General features: G+C 38.3%; 1 protein-coding gene across 1 annotated transcript in view; it reads right to left on the bottom strand.

Annotated features, from left to right (window-relative positions):
* TMEM192 (transmembrane protein 192) overlaps positions 1-10,793 on the bottom strand; it is a 36,826-nt gene extending 26,033 nt beyond the window's left edge. Inside the window, exon 1 of the mRNA XM_074338285.1 lies at positions 10,685-10,793. The gene's annotated coding sequence lies outside the window, so the exon portion shown is untranslated. The remainder of the gene's footprint in view (positions 1-10,684) is intronic.
* Between the last annotated feature and the right edge of the window lie 541 nt (positions 10,794-11,334).

The following is an 11,334-nucleotide window of genomic DNA, read 5'->3' on the forward strand; positions in this document are numbered from 1 at the left end:
GGATTTGGGTTGTATTATTTAGAATTCCCTTGTCTGCAAGCAGCAGAAACCAACCCTCACTGGCACTAAGAAGAGAGATGGAGATGGAGATGGAGATGGAGATGGAGATGGAGATGGAGATGGAGATGGAGATGGAGATGGAGGGTGGGGCGGATTTGAGAGAATTTGTTACAAAGATATAGGCAGGGACACATGCCTGTAGACTGGAACTAGAGCCTGCAGCATCTTAATGAACCAAGGAAATATTTTGTTCCATTTCTCATCTGCGTATTCTTTTGACTTGCTGACCAACTTCCTCTGTTTCCACATGGGAGAAAACCTAACTGCCAAAACATTTCAAATTTGTCTTAGCCTGCAGGTCCAGCCACCTGGTGAGAGAGTTTTGCAATTCCCAAGGATTGAGATTGGTCCAGTTTTGGACTGTTGGCCATAGCAGAACCAATCTGTTGGGGATAATTTAAATAAACTGTAAGGGTAAGAAAGGCAGGAAAGAGTTCCTAGAAGAGAAATGTGGGCAATCAAATAGGCTTTCACTATTGCAATCTTTGTGATCTCATCCACCTAAACAAAATGGTTTCTGCTTGAATTCCTACCATTCCCTAAACTTACCACCACTAGCCATGGGAAAAGAAATATTTCCACTGCTCTGTTTGAAAATCAATGACAGCCAACACTTCTAATGTCTTATTTCTTGAAGAAAGTGGTGGCACTTAGTCATACATGGTGGTAAACTATACAATATACAGTCTATTCAGCTTAGCCTTTCGATGAACTGCAGTGAAGACTGACTAGAAAACAGCATCCAGGGGAAGATAACGAAGGCTCTGTTACTGACATAGTCTCAGATGTCCATCTGAGAGTTTTCCATCCCATCATTTAAATAATGAAGAGCTATTGGGGGTTGAAGCCAAATGCTTTTGTTACTCAGCTAAAAGCTTGACAGGAACCAGAACAAAGCCTTCTTGAGATTTTGCAGAAAGCATCCTTTCTGAGATTCTAGTAAACGGTACCTGCAAAGAGGCTTCTGTGATTGCCATATTTTGCTTACAAAGGGTATTTTAAAATTCTATGAAAAACAAATGGCCAATAAGAATGTATAAATGTGCAACTTCGTTAATAATAAAATAAATAAAAAAATCAAGCAAAAACCATTGGTTTAGTTAGCAATTTGGCAATACATTGAAGAAACGTGTTCATTATTGATGCAAATGTGTTGAAATGGGCACTGTCAGCCTCTGCTGACAGGGTGAAAATTGGCACAAACTTTCTAGAGGTCAATTCGGCTGTCTGTATCAAGTGTTTTGTTTTTTAGAAGTACTTTAAAAAAGGAATTTACATCAAAAACACTCACACACACAAATATGTACAAGTGTGTTTCTTATGACATTGTTTCAATAAACAAAGATCAAAGAGAAAGAAAAAAAATCAAAATATCACGTATAAAAGGATGAAATGGCTAAGTAAATAAAGGTTTAGGAACACAATAGAATACTATGCAACTGCTTTAAATGATGCAAAGATATTAATGTCACTCCTACTTTGGCTGATGTTCTACTTGCTGAAACCTTCACCGTCTGCTTGATCCCTCCTGCCTGGCTGGAGATCCCTTTTTGGCTACTGCTGGGTGAACTGCTCCAGTGTTTCTTAGGCCTGAGTTGTTCTCTATTCTCCTGTTTGTTGTGATCCCAAAACTTAATAAATGGCCGTCAGATAGAAAAGACTAGCACTCATTCCTCACCTTTCTCCAGATTTATACCAGCAACTCCTTACAAAAGTTTCCTTTGATTATTGACCCTTGAAGCTTTACGTGTCAGTCCCTGGCTGGGTCATCTCTACCCACTCTCTCAATATTTCCATTAGTCACTAGCATCACTAGCATACTAGCACGCTGGTACAATTGATATAAAATCTTGGCATATACTGTTGGCTCATATCTTTTGACTCATTCTGCATTCTTTAGTCACAGTCCAAATGGTTCTTCTTTCCAGGGTCTTGAGAATCTTCCTGTGCTCGATAGTTCTGATTCTCACCATCTTTTGCTATCCAGCCCCATCCTCCTTGTTCCTAATACACCATTTTCCCATTGCTTCTTGTGCTGAATTCTTCAAACAGTTTCCCTTAAACACTGTTTTGATCGTGGCATTTCCTCTTTCAAAGTTTTGCACTGGCATTTGATATGCCTAATCGTAACAGATGGAACACCCTCCAGCTAAATCAACACTGCTCATTCACTTCTTCCTGTGCTTGCTTCCCCGAGCTTATTTCATATTAGGTTCTATCCAAGTTCCTCTCCTCCATCCAAAACGACCTACTTTCCTTCTCTTGTACTAATACACAAATATTGTTCGAGGAAAGATCAAATACGTTAATGATTTCTTCCTGAGCGACTAGTGTGGGGAACCCTGGAGTTGGCAGTCATAGATTTGCATCCCAGCTATGCCATTCACTGAGGCGACCCTGTTGAAGCTACTCCTTTAAACGGTTTCCCCACTTATAAAGGTCAAAAGTACCAGCCCTAGACTTGTGAGAACCCCCTGAGATAATGCACGATGATAAAGTGTTTTTTAAACTGCTAGGCAATGTGTAAGAAAAATGGAGCTCAGTGACATGGACAGCTCAATATCCAGAAGGCTGCTTTGACATGATCTGATTTTGACTGAAGGGGCACGTATCAAATAATTTTCTAATATAAACATTTTAAAAAGTAAAAAAACACACACACACAAGAAACAACCCAAACATCTGACGTGCAGATGTCAGTGCTTGGTTCTTGCCTTTTACTTGAGAATCTGTTCTCTGCTTAGCATCTTTGTTCATTATGACAATCTTGGCTCCTTAAAAGCTGGCAAGGCAAACTCTTTTCTCTGAGGATATTTAAATCTTTCTTGGCTCATGGTCGTTTCCTCTTGGGTGTTGAAATGAAAAGATGCCTTCCAGCCTTTCTGAAATAGAGTTGTAAGGAAGACTTGTGATGCTCTCATTTTGACAAAAGGACCTTCGTAAATCACAGATGTAATGGGCTATGGTCAAGGTTAACACTTCTTCACGAGATCTCAGATCTCCTGCTTTAGTTTTAGATTCTAATTATTTAGGTTATTTTTCTAATTCTCTCTTCCTTTTCTTTCTTAGTGTTAATTAACTGAGGACATTTGCCTGACATTTTTTTCTCCGTTATTTTCCCAATGTTTGCATTTTTTCCCTGGTAGTTCTGACAGACCATCTGTCAAAACTTTGCTGGTTTCACAGCAGTTCCATGCTGTTCCCCCCCCTCTTTCTCCTTTCAAAATTGCACATATAATACACAAATACATTCTCATTGCAAATGGTTTAAACAATAGAGAAGTTTACAGAGTAACATGTTGGGGTTCCTATTCACCCCATTCCCATTCCGAACTCTCTCTCCAGAAGTAACCATCACCATTACAGTTTGATGGGTATCTGTATTAGTCAGGGTTCTCCAGAGAAACAGAACCAAGAGGATCTATCTATCTATCTATCTATCTATCTATCTATCTATCTATCTATCTATCATCTATCTATAATAAAAATTGGCTCATGTGGTTATAGAGGCCAAGAAGTCCCACAATTTGCCATCTGCAAGCTCGAGAACCAGGGGAGCAGGTGGTGCAATTCAGTCTAACTCTGAAGTCTTGAGGATGTGGGAGAGTGATGGTGTAATTCCTCACCTCAGTCCAAAAGTCCAAGAACCAGGAGCCCTGACGTCCTATGACAGGAGAAGATGGAGCTCTTAGCTTAAGCAGAGAAACCGAATTCATCCTTTCTCCACCTTTTTGTCTTATTCAGACCCTCAAGGGACTGGATGATACCACTCGAATTGGTGAGGGTGATCTGCTTTACTCAGTCTAGTGATTCAAATGTTAATCTCTTCCAGACACACTCACTGATGCACCCAGAAATGATTTTTTATTACCTATCTGGGCATCCCTTAGCCCAGCCAAGTTGACAAAAGAACAGGAAGTTAAATCTAATTAAAAGATAAGGAGGAAAAAATAAAGTTAAATGTAAGGTAAACCCAAAATAGATCTCTTTTTCACAAGCAGATAAAATTAAACAATTATGTGAAATAAATAAATTTATGAATTGGTGATAGAGCGAGGAGTTAAATTGTGGGGTGAAACTGACAGTAAAATATATGAATATTTTAGAAATAAACATACTTACCTATTGAGGAAAAATAATGAGAAAACAAAAATAAAACGAGTATTACTGCAGAGAAGGAACTCTGAGCCATTAGAAGATGTGTGCATTTTCTGAGCCTGCCGAGAACGGCTTTCCTGGAGTAGCCTGGGATCTGATCTTGGGGAGCCTGTTGGGCCAGCCTACCCCGGGGGAACTAGCATGGAGAGGCGGAAGGGAAGCCAGCATCACTGTACAACTACCAGAGGTAAAAACTGAAGAAAGAAAGAAAGAAAGAAAGAAAGAAAGAAAGAAAGAAAGAAAGAAAGAAAGAAGGAAGGAAGGAAGGAAGGAAGGAAGGAAGGAAGGAAGGAAGGAAGGAAGGAAGGAAAGACAAAAGGAAGGAAAGGAAGGAAGAAAAGAGACTATCTAGTTTTGAAATGTGAACATAGTAAAATCAGAAACATGAAAATGCTGGTTTTATAAGTCTGGCTGCAGTATATTGATATTTCCATACCATTTAGTAGTCACATAAAAATAGTAGTCCTGCTACTCAGATACCATTACGATGATTCTCTAAATATTAAGACTCAGTTCCATTTGATTCAGTCTTTTCCCTGTAGTTTTAACCATTGTTTCCATTTTTATAACTAATGTCACACACATATTATCACACGAATATTAAGAGAAGTACTGAGCAATAGTTTATGAACAATTGGTGAATAACATGCATACTTAAAACCAATCGTGGTAAATCAGTAACCAGATTGTATTTTAGAAAATATCTTTTTTCCTTCAAAGTTATTTTGGGCGGCTTGGTTCCTCTGAACAGTGTCCTTAAGCCCTTTATTCTGCCTGTGCATGTGCTCTGAGGCAGATTATTGAAAGTGCAGGTGAAGGGTAGATTTCATTGCAATTTGTAGGCTCTGTTCTCATTTGGAAGAATGCAAGCCAAACATAATTGCTTCAATTCACTGGTCTCTGGCTGGGTTTCTTGCATGAAAAATAATAACAGAAGGCAATTAAACACACGAACAGACTGAATAAAATTGTAGTGTGTTAACCCTGAAACAACACACCTAACTGCCATCCTTGGGATTGTGCTATTTCAGAACATGTCTGCTGGCAAAAGGTGTTGCAGATGTGTCTTCCGGAAAAACTGGTTTAATTTCTTACACACATACAAATTGTCTGTGTGTACATAAATTCCCATACACGTTCATGAAATTGAAGCACCTTTCCATTCTTCTCTTTCTCCCAATTAGGATATTTTTTCCTTTTGTATTATTCTTGATTGTTTTTCACCAAGTAAATCCAACAGAGAGTTTGCCATTTTCAATTATGACGTAAACAATTCACCTGGCTTTAACAGCCAGGAAAATAATGGTTGTAGATCAGAATCACATGTTCATGGATCTTTTAACACCAAAGTACCTGAACTCTAGTTTGTGGCATGAAAGATCAGACACTCAGGACTTTGAAGGCTCAGAGGGATAGAGACGAAGTTATGGTTGGAGAACTGGGCAGAAGTCAGATAGAGCCATGTTTTCCAGTGTACCCACCAACCCTACCTGTGTACCTCAGCTTAGTTCTGTGCATATTCATTTCTAGACCCACCTACACTGTCTTTAAACTTGTTTCTCTTAAAAATATAAGCTTGGTGACTAAATTTCTTACTTTATCTGTACATCTCTAAAATGGGACCAAAGGCAAATGGAATGAAAGGAATATATTTCCAATTTTCTAACACTGATGGAGAAGATTGCCAAAAAGTTATGTGCCACATGCTTCTTTTTCATTTTGTTTAAGGAGGGTACAGCTCACAGTGGCTCATGCTGGGATCTGGCAACCTTGGTGTTATCAGCACCACGCTCTAACCAACTGAGCTAACCGGCCACGCCCCACACTTCATTTTTAAAAGTTGTAAAGAGTCAAGTCTATCATTTTGTTTTAGATACAAAACTAAAATACACTTACATTTGCCCACTACTAATCTACTTCATATGGGTTTCCTTTTATAAATCTGTTTTACTGAATTGGTATATATTCTCAACACACCAGGTAAAGAGGTTAAAACATATTTTAAGCGGATCATTTGTAGAGTAATTGTGTGCATCAACGTGACTGTCAAGATTGAACTAAATCAAACCTCAGAGTATTCTTTGTATATTTATGGTATTTCTCTTTCCAGACATTTTCTATTTCTAGACAACATATAGGAAAATTAAGAGGTAAGGATAGTAAAGAAGCAATGAGGTATTCTATATTTGGAAATATGATTTTTCCCTTTTGGAAGAGTGCATTCATTGCTTCAGAGAGGAACTAAGATTACCTGGAATTTCAAGAGCTGGCTATAAATAGACTATCTAGGGCTATTTCTTTTGTCAAGTTGATGTGATTGCTCTATTCCCCCTCAGCTAATTTCATCCAAATTCCTTACTTTTTCTTTTTGGTAAAAGTAGATTTTCTTCTTCAGGCACTAAAACACACAGATTGTTATTTTGAACTATCAGAGACTTTGTTTATAGAAATAACTCAAAAGTTTTTATTAAAAGTTTTTGATGGGGAAGTGGGGGACATTGCCTAAATATATAAGGACCCAAATATTTTCAATGGGCAAATCATATTTTTATAACGTAGATGGTTGATTTGACATTTCTACTCCCTAAATTCTGAACAAAAGCATTCTGAGAAGCTAAGCATTTATAGTTGGCAATAATTAACATATTTATGGCAAACATCACTCCATTTACAAAGATCCAGGTCTTACCAACCATTTGGCAATGCCAAGCAAGCCCCTCAGCTTTAGCCATCCTGTCCAAGACAGACCCAGAACCAGTGGAAAATCGAATTTGGCCATCCTAAGATATTTTTTCTTTTTTTTGAGAGAGCCTTCTTCCTCTTCTTCTTTTTTTAAAATTAAAGTTTATTGGGTGACAATGGCTAGTAAAGTTACATTGGTTTCAGGTGTAGATTTCTGTAAATCATCACCTATGTATCACATTGCGTATTCACCACCCAGAGTTAATTTTCCTTCCATCACCACATATTTGATACCATTTACCCTCATCTAGCACCCCCCACCCCCTGTACCCTCTGGTAACCACTAAACTATTGACTGTGTCTAAGATGTATGTGCCCTGATGTTCATTGTAGCTTTATTTATGGTGGCCAAGACATGGACACAACCAAGGTGTCCTTTGATAGATGGTTGGTTAAAGCAGATGTGGTATACATGCACAACGGAATATTACTCAGCTATAAGAAAAGGTGAAATAGTGCCATTTGCAACAACATGGATGGATCTTGAGATTATTATGCTAAGTGAAATAAGTCAGACAGAAAAAGCCGAGAACCATATGATTTCACTGATATGTGGGATATAAAACTGAAAACAACAAAGGAATAAGATAAACACATAAAGAAACATCCTAAGATTTTAGAAAAGCAGAAAAGCAGTAGATTCTGTATTTCTAAAAAAGTCTAAACAACATGTTTTGGCTTTCTTAATGACCTCATGATCACTAAATCCACATCTTTTTATGACAGTGTATATGACACAGGCTGATTGTGAAAGGAATAGTGAGCAAAGGCTATTCCTCCTGGTGTCCACAGTGCTGAACTTGAATCTGGTAAAACATTGGCAAAAATGGGACAAGGGAGGGTGACATGACCATGGGAGAAGGAGGGGACAGGACAAACAACCGGTGTCTAAGAGTGAGAAAGAAAAAAGCAACTCTTAACAGCTGGGAGCTGGCCTGGTACCACCAACTGGGCCTTGGCACTAGTAGCTAGGCCATCATGCTCTCCTGTTGAGCACAAACAATGTCTGAGAGCATGAATATTAGATGAGGTCACTCTGTGTCAGTGATGAAGTAAATACAAAAAGAAGACCACTCTGTAACTGAGTCTGAACTCAACAAAAGCAAAGCTATAAAAATGATCAAATGTCCTCTCTCCTAGCAGAGTAACTACTGGTTCTTTACCAATTGCAGCTGTAGCTCCACTTCATCCCCCCTGTGTTCTAGCTAAAAATGATTAAGCTACTCCATCATGGAATTGCGCTTACTTCCCGATAGCTCCCAAGCCATGGCAAATGTCTGCTTTCTTGAACCCACCCTCAAAATGTCTAACACAAGCCGAATTCCCATAGAAAGTTCCTAATAACTTTTTCTGAATGAGATGTCCCCAGAGTTCCCCCATGGTGTGTGGTCTATGTGATTGCAATGAGCCCAGTCCATAAACTCAAATTTGTTTGACTTACTGGTGGTCTTTGGCTGTGGTGCATTGACAACTGACAGACCCAGATTTAGAATTTCTATATATTTTCTTTCCAAAATTTGTCAGAATCACCTGAGCCTGCTTTTAAAAATGAAGATTCCTGGGCTCAATCCTAAATCTCTGGAACCTCTCTGCTGAAGCCCATATTCTACATTTTAACATGCTCCCCCAAGTGATTCTTATATGCATGAAAGCGTGTAAATGACTGCTAGATATGTTTTCCATGTTGAGGAAGTGTTCATCCAAGTAAAGCCAGAATGAGACCGTGCACCTTACCCAAATCTGTAGCCATCTCTTTGAAAATCACTTCCCATACTTGCCAAGTTAAAAAATTTCATAAATGCAGTTGATTGATTCTCAGTTTGGTGAATTTGCAGATCTCAATTTGGTGAATTTGCTTGCTTAATAAAATTGGTTTGTAACTCCAAAATCAATATTCATGACATTTTCCATGGCCATTTGCAGTCATACACAGAGCCCCCCAAATTTGACTCACCTGATGTCCTCACTCCCAGCTGAGGTCAAAGAAGGGACCTCTCTGCTTTGTTTCAGCTCTGATGCTGTAATGGCCAGAGGATGGAGATGGTAGGAGCAGTGTAGGAAGCTCCTGGGCCAGTTGGAGGACGTTTAAGTCCCAACACTGCCAAGTTTTGTGAGGCGACTTTAGGCAAATCACTTAATACTTCTGAATCTCTCTCTTCCTCTTGTGCACTCATGATTTTTTAAATTGTGGTAACATACACATACAATTTACCATTTTAATCATTTTGAAGTGTACAATTCAGTGTTATTAAGTACACTCTCAATGTTATTCACTTTCTGGAACTTTTTCATCTTTCCAATCAGAATCTCTGTACCCATTAAACAATAACACCTCATCCCTTTCTGCCCCGTCCCTGGTAACCTCAATTTTATTTTCCGTCTCTATGATTTTGCCTATTCTAGGAACCTTATGTAAGTGGAGTTATAAAATAGTTGTGTTTTCTGTGTCTGGCTTATTTCACCTAGCATAATATTTTCAAGTTTCATCCATGTTGTAGCATGCATCAGAATTTCATTCCTTGTCACAGATGAATAATATCCCATTGCATTATATAGCACATTTTGTTTATTCATTCTTAGGGACATTTGGGTTTTCCTCCTTTTGTCTATTGTGAGTAACACGACTGTGAACGTTTTCATACCAGTGTATACAGAGGGTGCCAAAAACATGTATACCCATTTTAAGAAAGGAGAAAACTGTATTAAAATTGTCATACTCAATATATAGCGATAACAAAAGATGAATACAAGTCATGTTTGACTTCTGCAATTACAAGAGGTGCCCAAAGTGGTGACCATCAGCGTCCAGACACTTCTGATTATGGCGAACTACTGCTTGAGCAATGTTGACCAAGGTGTCCACTTGTATACATTTTTTTGGTACCCTCGGTATTTGAGTCTCTGTTTTCAGTTATTTTGGGTGTACACCTAGGAATGAAATTGCTGGATCATATGGTTATTCTGATTAACTTTTTGAGGAACTGACACTTTAGGAAAATGTCTTAAAATTTTTGCCCACTAATAGTGACTAAATAGTGACATCATCCTTGAAGACATATTTTATAACATTTTTTCCTTCTGGTATACTTGTTATTATAATAAATGCTCCAGCTACCCCTTATTAGATTGATTATCAGGAATCCTATCCCTCTTTTTTTTTGGTTTAAATAATAGATTCCAAGTAAATTGGACAAGGACATGTCTAGCTCTATATAATTATTATTCTACTATTAGTAGTTGTAGTAGTAGCAGTAGTTGTGGAAGCATTAGTAGTACAGTACTGGATTGTTTATAAAAAGCAAACATTTTCCATGTATTAGTTGCTTCTCAAAGCATATCTCTAGTGCAGATACCCAGCTCTAACAACTATTAGATATTAAAACACTTTAAAATGGTATTTCAAAAATTAAATCCAAGTTTCTCAAAGACATATGGCTGCATCTACAGTGATTGCAGGTGAGGGCAAACACAGCGGTAGATTTTTTTCCTGTGTGAGGATTGAAATCAGTGGTACTGCACCCTATAGTACTATAATTTCCAAATTGGTGTTCATTCACACACCCTACTGAATTGGCAATGAAGTGTTAAACACAGACTTGATTACATTTTCCTAAGAGTCCTACACCAGACTCTGACTGACTGATTGATTGCGTGAAGCAACAAGGCCCTTTAGACAACAACAATGACAACAAAAGGATAACGTGGGTCTTGACTGGTGACTCACTTGAGTTGATGTGGTCTTTCAGCGATTGCAGTGAGGATCAGGTGCTTCTGGATGGTTCTGGAGGGTGACAACAGGGACAATAGCCTTTCCAAGAAGGGTATAAAGCGTGGAAAAAAATGTTCATGGATTAGAGCACCCTTCTCTGATAAACACACCACGGTTCTCCTATATTCCTCCCTCCTTTTTACAAGGTTTGTGTATCCATCACACCCGCCCATCCAACCACCAGCCCACTTTCAGCAGATTTGTCATTACCTTTGTAGTAGGAGCAGAAAGACACAGAAAGTCAGCTGGATTTGTGCAAGTGGGTTTCAAATTTATATCTTCTAAAATGGAAAGCCCTTTGTTAGCAAAGTTTTATAGACCAGGGGAATTAAACTATCTACAATTAAATTAATCCAGGTCTATGACTGATGATTGGAAACCTTATAATTTCTCAGTTTGCATTAGTCAAGAGATTTAGAGTGTTCTTTGTTCCTTTTACAGCAAAACAAGTTTTTAACAGGGGTTTTCAAAATTCCTAGGCTAGCCTTTGGGAAGAGGAAAAAAAACGGAGTAAATAATTGCTTCCGTCTGTGGCTTCAATACTTTCCCCTCATACAATTCTTATTTAAAAAAAAATAGCTTTATTGAGATATAATTCACATATA

Source organism: Rhinolophus sinicus, linkage group LG07 (assembly GCF_036562045.2).
Source record: "Rhinolophus sinicus isolate RSC01 linkage group LG07, ASM3656204v1, whole genome shotgun sequence".
NCBI lineage: Eukaryota > Metazoa > Chordata > Mammalia > Chiroptera > Rhinolophidae > Rhinolophus > Rhinolophus sinicus.